Consider the following 11707-nt stretch of genomic DNA (forward strand, 5'->3'; position numbering starts at 1 on the left):
TTGACAACTTTATTCAGGAGCACAGTCTATATTATCCGGCGTAAATAACTTCGAGATTTATGTGGAAGTTTACTCTGCTGCTCGATCTATGCTAATCGATGTTCCAGTATATTTCATATTTATATTTATTCGTGAGGCCTCGTAATCGTTTATATTCACTAAAAGCACAGTCGCCTAAATATTTTATACGGCGAAAAAATTGCGAAAATTGGGGGAAATAATATATTTTTAGTAGCATTATTATTTTAAAATCTTAAGAGGTTGCTTGCAAATTTAACTCTAAAATGAGAAGTGTATGACGATCTATAACGAATATATACATCCATCATGTGTGCAGATACGACGGCGACTATATAGGGTCTGTCATGAGTGATCATGAGTGCACTTTGTATGTCCTGCATGTGTGCACCCAGGAGGTCCTCCTGAGCGGTGTTTAGACGTACCGGGAAAATCTTAACTGATTCAGGATCAATTCATCGGTTACACTCCCCTGTCACCAGTGATTCTTTTTTGCTGACATTCTGAAAAAGTATTGTGTAGTCCCTGTGTAAGTGTTGACTCTCAACTTGCACATGTGATTTTTTAACACTCCCCGGACTTCTGCAAAAAACAATTATTCAGTTCACTGATTTAGATGGAAGGTAAACGAACAGAAAGTCACAGGACATTCCGACAAAAAGTCACAGGACAAAAAGTCAAACACATGTCAAACTCAGGCATAAAGTAACAAAGTTGATAGGACAAAAAGTCACAAACAATTTGTTGACAATTGATTGAATATAAATGAAAAAAGATTTTGAAATATCTTCTTTTTATTACATATATTCATTTTTAATTTTAGGAAATTGTTCATAATATAAAAAAGAAGATGTGGTATGATTGCCAATGAGACAACTGTCCACAAAAGACCAAAATGACACAGACATTAACAACCATAGGTCACCAAACAGCCTTCAACAATGAGCAAAGCCCGAGGTAAAGCCCATACCGCATAGTCAGCTGTAAAAGGCAATCATACTATATCTTTTTTTTTATATTTACATGTTAAAAAATGCGTGCAAATGTAATCAAAAGCTGCACACAAACGTAATGATTTTTGTGTGCAAATGTAATGGTAATGTGCGCAAACCTAATGCACTGATTTATTTGTTTTTAATAAATTTTAATTTAAAAGTTGCTACATCATGTTCATGTATAAAACTTCAAGAAAAATACAAAAAGAGTGTTTTCTTGTTCAAAGAAAAATAATCTCAAAACTAAATTGTGACTTTTTGTCCTGTGACAGTGTGTGACTTTTTGACTGTGACTTTCTGTCCTGCATTCAGATTGAATAGGGGAGTTTGGTTGACCCCGCCTCCCTCTATCTGAGACTACTATCTCAGTGATGAGCTTTGTGTTTCATGTACAAATGTATTGTGCTTTAATTTATGTACAAAAAAATTGAAAAACAGATATGTTACACATAAACAAACGACAATCACTGAATTATCGGATCCTGACTTGGAACAGGCACAACCATAACAAATTGGCAGGGTATAAGGAACTTTGAAAATATTTAGTTTTTGTGGTTTGGTCTATTTTCCGGATACTGTAAGCAATAAGGCCCCTTTATTTAGTGAATGAAATAATTGTAAGATGCACTTAGCTGTCTGTCATAATTTTTATATGAACTTGACCTCATTTTCATGCATGGTTCATTGGTCAATGAAACACTGCATTGTTTTGTCAGTTTATCATATGTTTAAAGTTACAGGTAGATTATATTTGGTAGATATGAAACAATTGTAAGGTGTGCATGTCTGAATGGCAGATTCATATATAAACCATGACCGCATTTTATTGTTCTTTGGTCAATGATAAGTTTTCTTGGTTTTGTCATTTTATCAGGCCACATTTAAAAGAATGTCTGTTTCCCCTCCCCCGGGTCTACCCTTTGTAAACAGACCAGGAAGGCAGGTTTTTTTTAGCTCACCTGACCTGAAAGGTCAAGTGAGCTTTTCTCATCACTTGGCGTTCGTCGTCTGTCGTCCTGCGTCCGTCGTCCGTAAACTTTTACAAAAATCTTCTCCTCTGAAACTACTTGGCCAAATTCTACCAAACTTGGCCACAATCATCCTTGGGGTATCTAGTTTAAAAAATGTGTGGCGTGACCTGTCAAACCAACCAAGATGGCGGCCATGCCTAAAAATAGAACATAGGGGTAAAATGCAGTTTTTGGCTTATAACTCAAAAACCAAAGCATTTAGAGCAAATCTGACATGGGGGTAAAATTGTTGATCAGGTCAAGATCTATCTGCCCTGAAATTTTCAGACGAATCGGACAACCTGTTGATGGGTTGCTGCCTGTGAAATGGTTATTTTAAGGAAATTTTGCAGTTTTTGGTTATTATCTTGAATACTATTATAGATAGAGATAAACTGTAAAAGCAATAATGTTCAGCAAAGTAAGACCTACAAATAAGTCAACATGACCAAAATTGTCAGTCGACCCCTTAAGGAGTTATTGCCCTTTATAGTAAATTTTTAACAACTTTTCATCATTTTTTGTAACTTTTTTAAAAATCTTGAACCTGAAACATGCACTTTCATTTTCTATGTTCAGTGGACCGTGAAATTGGGGTCAAAAGTTTAACTTTGCTTTAAAATTAGAAAGATCATATCATAAGGAACATGTGTACTAAGTTTCAAGTTGATTGGACTTCAACTTCATCAAAAACTACCTAGACCAAAAACTTTAACCTGAAGCGGGACAGACGGACGAACGAACAGACGGACAGACGGACGGACGAACGGACGGACGGACAGATGAACGGACGCACGGACCAGAAAACATAATGCCCCCCTACTATCGTAGGTGGGGCATAATAAAAAAAGTGTCTAATGACCCCGCCTACCAACGAAGATGGCCGACATCAGTAAACACATTAACAGGTGAGCGACACAGGCTCTTGAGAGCCTCTAGTTTTTTTTAACTGGATGTGATTGTCATAGCATGGTCACATGAATGGTTTGACTTGTCCAGTCCAGGCCACTTATCAGTTGTTTGTGCTCAATTTGAGTGTATTTATTTAGATTATCAATCCTTCTGCTTTCAAGCACTTTCCAAAAATGGAAACAAATTATTTTCAGGAAAAAAATAATTTCGATTTTTTTGTGGAAAATAATTTTTTGACCCGGGCACTTATTTTGGACCCGTGTGGGGGGAGGGGAAACAAACATATTTTTAATTTTGGCCTTAGATTTTTTAAGCATAGGTCTACTTGTTGTATGGAATGACTACAAGGTATCAAATAAAAAAAGATGTCTGCCTGCCAAGGTTAATTTTACTGTGACCTCATATTCATAGAATAATGATAATATTCATGATATTGAACAGCAAGAATGATGAGTAAGTTGATGTTATATACAAATAAGACAAAATTTTCAGTTGCCTACTAATTATGTAATACATGTAGTAGTTATTTTTGTCATTAAATGATGTTTACCCTTTTATGTGTAGGGCAAGAACATGAAAGATAAAGGGGAAACTATAAACAGAAGAAATTATCAACAAAATAAGATTTACAGAGGTCAACAAAGCCTAAATGGTAAGTCCACTGTTATAAAATTTTTTGTCCTTGAATAATAATTAAATATTTATTAAAATAAGATGTGGTATGATTAAAGAGAAAACTATCCATCAGAGTTCAATTTAGTGGATGTAAGCATTGTAATTACTTATTAGAGGCCATTGATGACCTGTAAGTAATGAGAAAACCCATACCCTATACATGTTATAGTAATCTATAAAAGTCAACACTAACCAAATTTGAAACAGAGCATCAATTCAAACGTCAAATATACCAGACTAATTTATAAAAACAAAAAATTATGAAAAATAAAAATGACGGGTATGAACCAACATCAACCACTGAACTATGTACAAGCTCCTGATATTAGACAGGTATAATATGGCTGGGTTGATATAAAAATAAGAAACACTTAGCAGTCTGATTTCCAATGAGACATTTCTCCAATAGAGATCAAATGACATTTAAGGAGGCTCTAGGGTATAACAATTTCAGAAAAATGTTTTAATATTTTTTTTTCATAACTCAATTTATTTATATCTTTATCATATGGTACACCAAATCATTCAAAACAATCAATTCGGTTTGGCCCCAGATGACTTTTAAAATGCATATATCATTGAAAAAGCTCCAAATTATCTCCCTTTGGTGCAAAAATGCCATTTTTTGGCATTAAAAATGTAATATCTTATTTAACTCAACGGTGGCCTATATTTTTTATTATAATTTTAAATAAGCTGTACTTTAACTAAACTATTATAAAATTTAAGCGATTTCTGTAATTTAGTACTTGAATATTTAAATGAAAGTTTATCATATTAATCATAAACATGATAAAATAGCCATTTTATTGATCTCTTCACTGATAATTTTTGAGTTTGTGTATTTGTAGGTCAGAAATCTGGATTTTCATGGTCATCATTCACAGATCAATACTGAACGGAAAACTTAAAGCTGATATTTTTCTCCATAGTGCAACTTTTTTATTAATTTGAAATGGAACGTGTTTTTCCTACATTTATTTGAAAGAGGAAATTTCAACATGATGACTATAAACAAAAAGGAGTCATATCATCACGATCATTGATGCACAAGAACTTGATCATATAAATACAACAATGTAATTATCAATTGAAAGATGGAAGGAATGAACAAGATATTAGAATGTTGTTGTCCAAATAAACTTGCTTTGTCTTCTCATTTGAATCTCTCGATTCAATAAAGATGTACAGAGGAAGATCTTTGAAGAACAGATTGAAAAAATGTTTTGTCTAAGAATTGCAGGAATATTCTAGTGAATGAAATTATTTATTGACTTCACTCTTATATAGTGGACTGAATAATTGTACATAGCAAGTTGTGAATAAAAAAAGCAAAAACTTTAACAAAAAGTGTTTATATTATAAATTTGCAAATATAAGCATACTATTATGTACACCACAAAGTTATATATTATAATTCAAATTGTTTGCCTATACAAGTATTGCAATGAACCTATAACAAAGAAAATCTTACCTCATGAAAAGAGTGAACTATTCAGTCAGAATATGAAATATTTTTTCAGTTCTATTTTTCATAATAGAATAAACAAGACAAAGATTTCAAAACAATATTTTTTCATTTATTTAGAAATTTCATCATTTTGTTTCAGTGAAAGGACTTTATTCTTTGACTGTAAAATATTATTATTATACATTCCAAAATAAGAATAATCTTTATTGTCATATAAACAAATAAAAAACATGTTTGTGACAAAATTTTAAAAAAATTATATATATGTATATATAAAAAATATAAAAAAAACTCGTATACATTTAAAACATTTTACTACCAAACAGCATTCATTGTAACATACACATAACTTTATATTTATATATATATATATTTATAATTTTAATCCCATAGGATTTTATTTTGTCCCATGGGATATTAAAAATCCCATGGGATTTTTTTTGTCCCATTGGACAACAAATATCCCATGGGACTACAATAATCCCATGGGACCAAAAAAAATCCCATGGGATTTAACCAAAATCCCATGGGATAATGGTAAATCCCATGGGATTTTGCCCTGTCCCATGGGATATTGAAAATCCCATGTTTTTATAATTCAAATTGCAAAATAAATATGAAAGTAACAGTATTAAACCAATGAAATTATTGAATCCCATGTAATTCCGCACATTTTGGTTATATACATGATATTGTAGCTCTTGTTTGAGGCGGCGGCGGATTTGCAAATGAGTGTTTTGCAAATTAAAAGTGTCCAGTGTTAACTGTTTAGTGTCTTTAAATATCAGCTGTATTTGTACTCGGCTCGAAACAGGTGTAATAGCTCACTAAAAGCTCGCAAACACCTTGCTTCCTAGCCTTGTACAAATACAGCTGATATTTAAAGACACTAAACAGTTATGATTGTCTATATATCTCCAGATTGTAATTGTATTTATAATATTATGATCTTGAATTTGTGCTTTTCCTTGTGCTTCTATTCCGTTTGAATATTTTGACTTTATCGTCTTTGTGACTCAAACGACATTGGTGACGAGTACCATTACATTATGAATTGTGAAACATTTAAGTTTGAAAGAAAGACATTCTTACCGAAATACTTTTGGTCAAACCCTAATATCTATAAAGTTGATGAACTGTTTAAATCATCTAATATTGTAATATTAGAAAACTATGTAAATTTATCAATATTCTAAATGTAGAAGTCAATCCTCCAGGTAAATTTCATTGTATTGTTCACACATGCGTGTAATAATTGTACCATATAGTAATTATAGTTTTGTATGTTCTCTATAATTATGTAATTGTAGTTTATGAGAAATAAAGTATTCGTATTCGCTCAATGCAAATTTTGTACATTTACCCTCTATAAGATAAGAAAACGACCCAATGTGTAGTAGTTATAATGCTATTACAATGTATCTAACTTACAAGTCTTGATAGCACTCTGTGTATTTTAAAGGAAGAGGGATACAATGACGGTAAAATATGTACTGAGCAATTACAAGACAGAAACGTGATGTTGCTTTCTTTCATATCATTAACATGATTAATTGCATCAAGTATTTATATGAGATGAAGAACAGCAATAAAGGGCTTGTTTTTTTTTTTTTTTTTTTTTTTTGCTTTTTGTGTGTTGTTTTCACTGTGCATGACTTGATTTTGTGTCATGGATGGATACCTTATATCCTTTGTTTTCTATAACTCATTTAATTCCAAATATTTCATTTATAGCGTATTTGTGAAGATATTCCAGAAAGGCGATTAAAACACAACATTCGTAAAAAGTTTGAACTCAAATATATTTTTACAAAATATCTTTTGTCTTTTCTTAAAAAAAATTTTTTGTCATTTTTGGCTCATATTCTTTTTAAAACGAAGTACGACTTGTTCTTTCAGGGTTTCTTTGATGGTTTTTTTTCTAGATAAGAAATGTGATTTACTCGTTTAAAGGGTACATAAGTCAACAGTTTTCAGTGAAACATGAAGTACTGGAACATGTCAGAGACGTTGATTGTCAATTTGACGTTATTTGAATATGTATAATTGATGAATATAGAGTAAACACATTTGCAACAAGATGAAACACTGAGACATGATTGCAACGATCAATTTATATGTTAATACATATATATGCAACAACAACAACAAATCCCTTCAATTTAAAAGTAGAAGCATGACATAAATTTTTTGATGATTTATTACCTTAATTTATACCTAGCTGCATAGTTTGTACCCCTCGTTAAATCAAAATTGTCATATTGTAAACATATTTCAAAACTTCTTACAAATATATTAATCTTTGTCAACAAAATTTACGATAGTTTGATAGTTTGACATAAAGAGCTCTCAGTTTCTAGGTACAACTATTTGAAAAAGATAATAAATTCTCAAAATATTCAATATGATATGAACAATATCCAGTCAGGTTCTTATTTTAAACTGGATAGTTTTCAAACAGTTGTAAAAGAACATTGGTTACACAGTCTGAAAAGGTAAGAAAATATAAAATAATTGGGTGTGTAAAAATTGAAAATAAGACAGCTATCTATCAAAGTCAAACAAACGTTGATTTTTAAATACAGAATTCTTAGACTCTTAGATTTTATGTGCGGACATTCTGTATATAGTTATCAAAGGTACCAGGATTATAATTTAATACGCCAAACGCGCGTTTCGTCTACATAAGACTCATCAGTGACGCTCATATATTTTTTTAATTTTGTGCCGTTTCAATTTATTAGTATTTGTACTTTTATGCTTCTTTTTTGTCGTATGACTGTTAACGTGGTTTGATATCATATAAACATCTTCAATTTTTGGTTTTTGCGATGTAGGTAGGTTCAGAGGGACGCTACATACGAAATTAATTTGTAGCCTTACACAACTTTCGAGTTAAATGCATTTCCGTCAAAAACTTTAGTTTTGGAGAACATCATTCATGCGTTTAGGGGCATCCTCACTTCCGTTCCCTGTTAAGCGAGTGGTTGGAAAACTATGATGCTTTATTGCACGAATTATTCGGCAAATTGAATTATCATAATTGACAATCAGCACTGCTTTCATTAGGGGATTGTGATTAAGTACCTACAGAACAAACATTATTTCTAGTTAATCCTGGACAATGACGATCACTAAGACGTTTGATGAACGTTTATAGTGCAGGGATAGAGGCGATCCCCTCTATCTGGTAGATGAAGTCATAAAGGCGCGAAAGTTGTCTATTCATTTTTTGTACCCTCGTATGAAGATATTTTATTCAATTTGTAATTTATTTCGAAAATGTGTATAGTTCCTAATGTCCAACTATTGATATGCTATACTGGATTTTATTTACTATATAGAACATTTCAGTCAGTATGTAGCTAATGGTAATATCTTTGGTTAGCTTGCTTGTTAGCTGAACCGTGAAGACATTGTTAGGTAAGGTAAACTTCCCTCCTTTAATAGTAGACTAGCCCCTTAGATACAAAATCTATCTCTCTGTAGGACTAAGCTACTTTAAAAGGAGGGAAGTTTACCTTACCTAACAATGACTTTACGGTTCAGCTAACAAGCAAGCTAACCAAAGATATTACCATTAGCTACATACTGACTGAAATGTGCTGTAATTACAAAAAAAAAAAACTTTTTTTATGGCGTCGTTTTTTTATTTAGTTATATGCTTATTTATTTAAGTTATGATGTATGTCTTTGATGTTTGTTAACACAATGCTGCATGGCTGCTTGATTCCATTTTTTTCGCGGTAGCCAATAATGTCTTTAATCAATGCAGCGGATTTATATGCACGTATCACACAATTTGAAGGTATTATAGCTAACTCTAAATCCAGATTTTACACAAACATTTTCTTTGGAAAATGTCTGAACCAAGTCAAGAATATGATAGTTGAATATGACGACTGTTGGTGATAGCGTTTAGATTTGTCAGTTTTATTGACTTCCCCGTTTTGAAAATGCCGTTCCAGTCGATTTTTTTTTCTTTTTTCTTGGTTTTATTTAATGTCTTATAGTTGTCATATTCCTGGTGTTTCTCCGATTTTCCTGTGTTCCAGTCTAATGACTTGTTTCGTATTGATTAGAATGGGAATATTGTTTACAATTTCAATATTTTTTTAATTTAAGGAATGACTTATATTTGTTCTGTCCATAAAGAAATAACATAAAAATGTGGTGCACACTGAATAACCCACGTAGCTGGAGCCTTCGTTTGTCGTCAAGGTTAATAAAATCGTGATAAGATCAAAAATGAAAATTATCTTTTTAAATAAGTGTAAAGATATTAGAATGAAATTCATAACAGTGTGGTCGACGGTAAAACGTTTATTAGTAATTGTACTGAAAAATTTGCCTATAACATGTTTGTCGTGGGCGATGATTTTATGCTCACTCAGTCTATCGGAGGCCTTCAAGTGGGGATTTAAATAATCACTTGTTACACATTTTATTCATGGTAAATAAAAAAAATCAAACTTTTAAGTTAATGGGGACCCGCGTTATTTCAGAAAATATCTTATTGATTAAGAGAACAAAAACTTCTACGTTGTGATCATTTAAGAGTGGCTTACTATTTATTCAATGCTAACCATGTGGGCTTTGTTTGGTTTTTTTTATATACCATAAATCGATTCGTTCATTCAGATATTTGTCAGTTTGCCTTGGCTCTTCAAGTCCAACACGCAACTTCTCACGAAATTGGTATTTTTCTTACAAAAATTACATCATTGTGATGTATTCTTTTCATAGAGAATGAATGTTGCACCTCATTTCATTTGCTGTCGATTTTTTTTGTGTGTATCATTGACGTATAAGACAACCTGACTCTTCTTTATTCAAATTTAAAAACATACGAGATGGCAATTATGACACAAAATAACTAAATTAAACTTACAGCAGAAGAAAGATAATGAACATCGCTTTTATAGTCTAGTCTAAATATCGAAGACACAAAGTGGTCTTTTTAAAAATGATGTAAATTTATAAAGGAAACAACAAACAAAATAGTTCGAATATTTATATTGGAAAAGTAATGGTGTGTAAATCATAACAATTATTTTATTTCAATGAAAATCAAACTGTTGAATTTTTCTGCTGCGAGCATTTTTTTAATTTTGGTCGCATTTTTAAAATCAATAAATCTTGTATTCTTGTTGGAAGCTGTACTGTGTAGTTAATACTCTTTTTAGCTCACCTGGCCCAAAGGGCCAAGTGAGCTTTTCTCATCACTTGGCGTCCGGCGTCCCGGCGTCCGTCGTCCGTCGTCGTCGTCGTCGTCGTCGTCGTCGTCGTCCGTCGTTAGCTTTTACAAAAATCTTCTCCTCTGAAACTACTGGGCTAAATTAAACCAAACTTGGCCACAATCATCATTGGGGTATCTAATTTAAAAATTATGTCCGGTGACCCGGTAAACCAACCAAGATGGCCGCCATGGCTAAAAATAGAACATAGGGGTAAAATGCAGTTTTTGGCTTATAACTCAGAAACCAAAGCATTAAGAGCAAATCTGACAGGGGTTTAATTGATTATCAGGTCAAGATCTATCTGCCCTGAAAATTTCAGATGAATCGAACAACCCGTTGTTGGGTTGCTGCCCCTGAATTGGTAATTTTAAGGAAATTTTGCTGTTTTTGGTTATTATCTTGAATAATATTATAGATAGAAATAAATTGTAAACAGCAATAATGTTCAGCAAAATAAGATTTATAAATAAGTCAACACGACCGAAATGGTCAGTTGACCCCTTTAGGAGTTATTGCCCTTTATAATAGTCAATTTTTAACCATTTTTCGTAAATCTGAGTAATATTTTACAAAAATCTTCTTATCTGAAACTACTGGGCCAAATTAAACCAAACTTGGCCACAATCATCATTGGGGTATCTAGTTTAAAAACTGTGTCTGGTGACCCGGTCAACCAACCAAGATGGCCGCCATGGCTAAAAATAGATAATAGTGGTAAAATGCAGTTTTTGGCTTATAACTCAAAAACCAAAGTATTAAGAGCAAATCTGATATGGAGTTAAATTGTTTATCAGGTCAAGATCTATCTGCCCTTGAAAATTTCAGATGAATCTAACAACCCGTTGTTGGGTTGCTGCCCCTGAATTGGTAATTTTAAGGAAATTTTGCTGTTTTTGGTTATTATCTTGAATAATATTATAGATATAGATGAACAGTGAACAGCAATAATGTTCAGCAAAGTAAGATTTACAAATAAGTCAACACGACCGATATGGTCAGTTGACCCCTTTAGGAGTTATTGCCCTTTATAGTCAATTTTTTACATTTTTCATAAATTTTTGTAGATTTTTATAAAATATTTTCCACTCTAATTACTGCGCCAAGTTCATTACAGATAGAGATAATTGTAGCAACAAGAATGTTCGGTAAAGTAAAATCTATAAACACATCACCATCATCAAAACACAATTTTGTAAGGAATTTATCTGTGTCCATTGTTTAATATGCACATACACCAAGGTGAGCGACACAGGCTCTTGAGAGCCTCTAGTTTTTTTAATGCCACACAAATCCAACACAGACAAAAAAAAATGGTAGGTTCAAGAAATAATTGACGCAAACTTTTATTTTTTGTCTATCTAATGAGTTAAGCCTTTTTCAACTGAT

The 11707-nt window shown here is 32.2% G+C and overlaps 2 long non-coding RNA genes across 2 annotated transcripts in view; both read left to right on the forward strand.

The window, feature by feature from the left end:
- The first annotated feature begins 463 nt into the window (after positions 1–463).
- Positions 464–5179, forward strand: LOC143062736 (uncharacterized). Its single transcript, XR_012974830.1, has 3 exons — positions 464–641; positions 3500–3587; positions 4462–5179. It is a non-coding gene; the product is annotated as an uncharacterized LOC143062736 (long non-coding RNA).
- A 2111-nt stretch (positions 5180–7290) lies between these two features.
- LOC143062089 (uncharacterized) overlaps positions 7291–11707 on the forward strand; it is a 13351-nt gene continuing 8934 nt past the window's right edge. Inside the window, exon 1 of the long non-coding RNA XR_012974537.1 lies at positions 7291–7576. This is a non-coding gene — a long non-coding RNA (uncharacterized LOC143062089). The remainder of the gene's footprint in view (positions 7577–11707) is intronic.

This window comes from Mytilus galloprovincialis, chromosome 2 (genome assembly GCF_965363235.1).
Source record: "Mytilus galloprovincialis chromosome 2, xbMytGall1.hap1.1, whole genome shotgun sequence".
In the NCBI taxonomy this organism is placed as follows: Eukaryota; Metazoa; Mollusca; class Bivalvia; order Mytilida; family Mytilidae; genus Mytilus; species Mytilus galloprovincialis.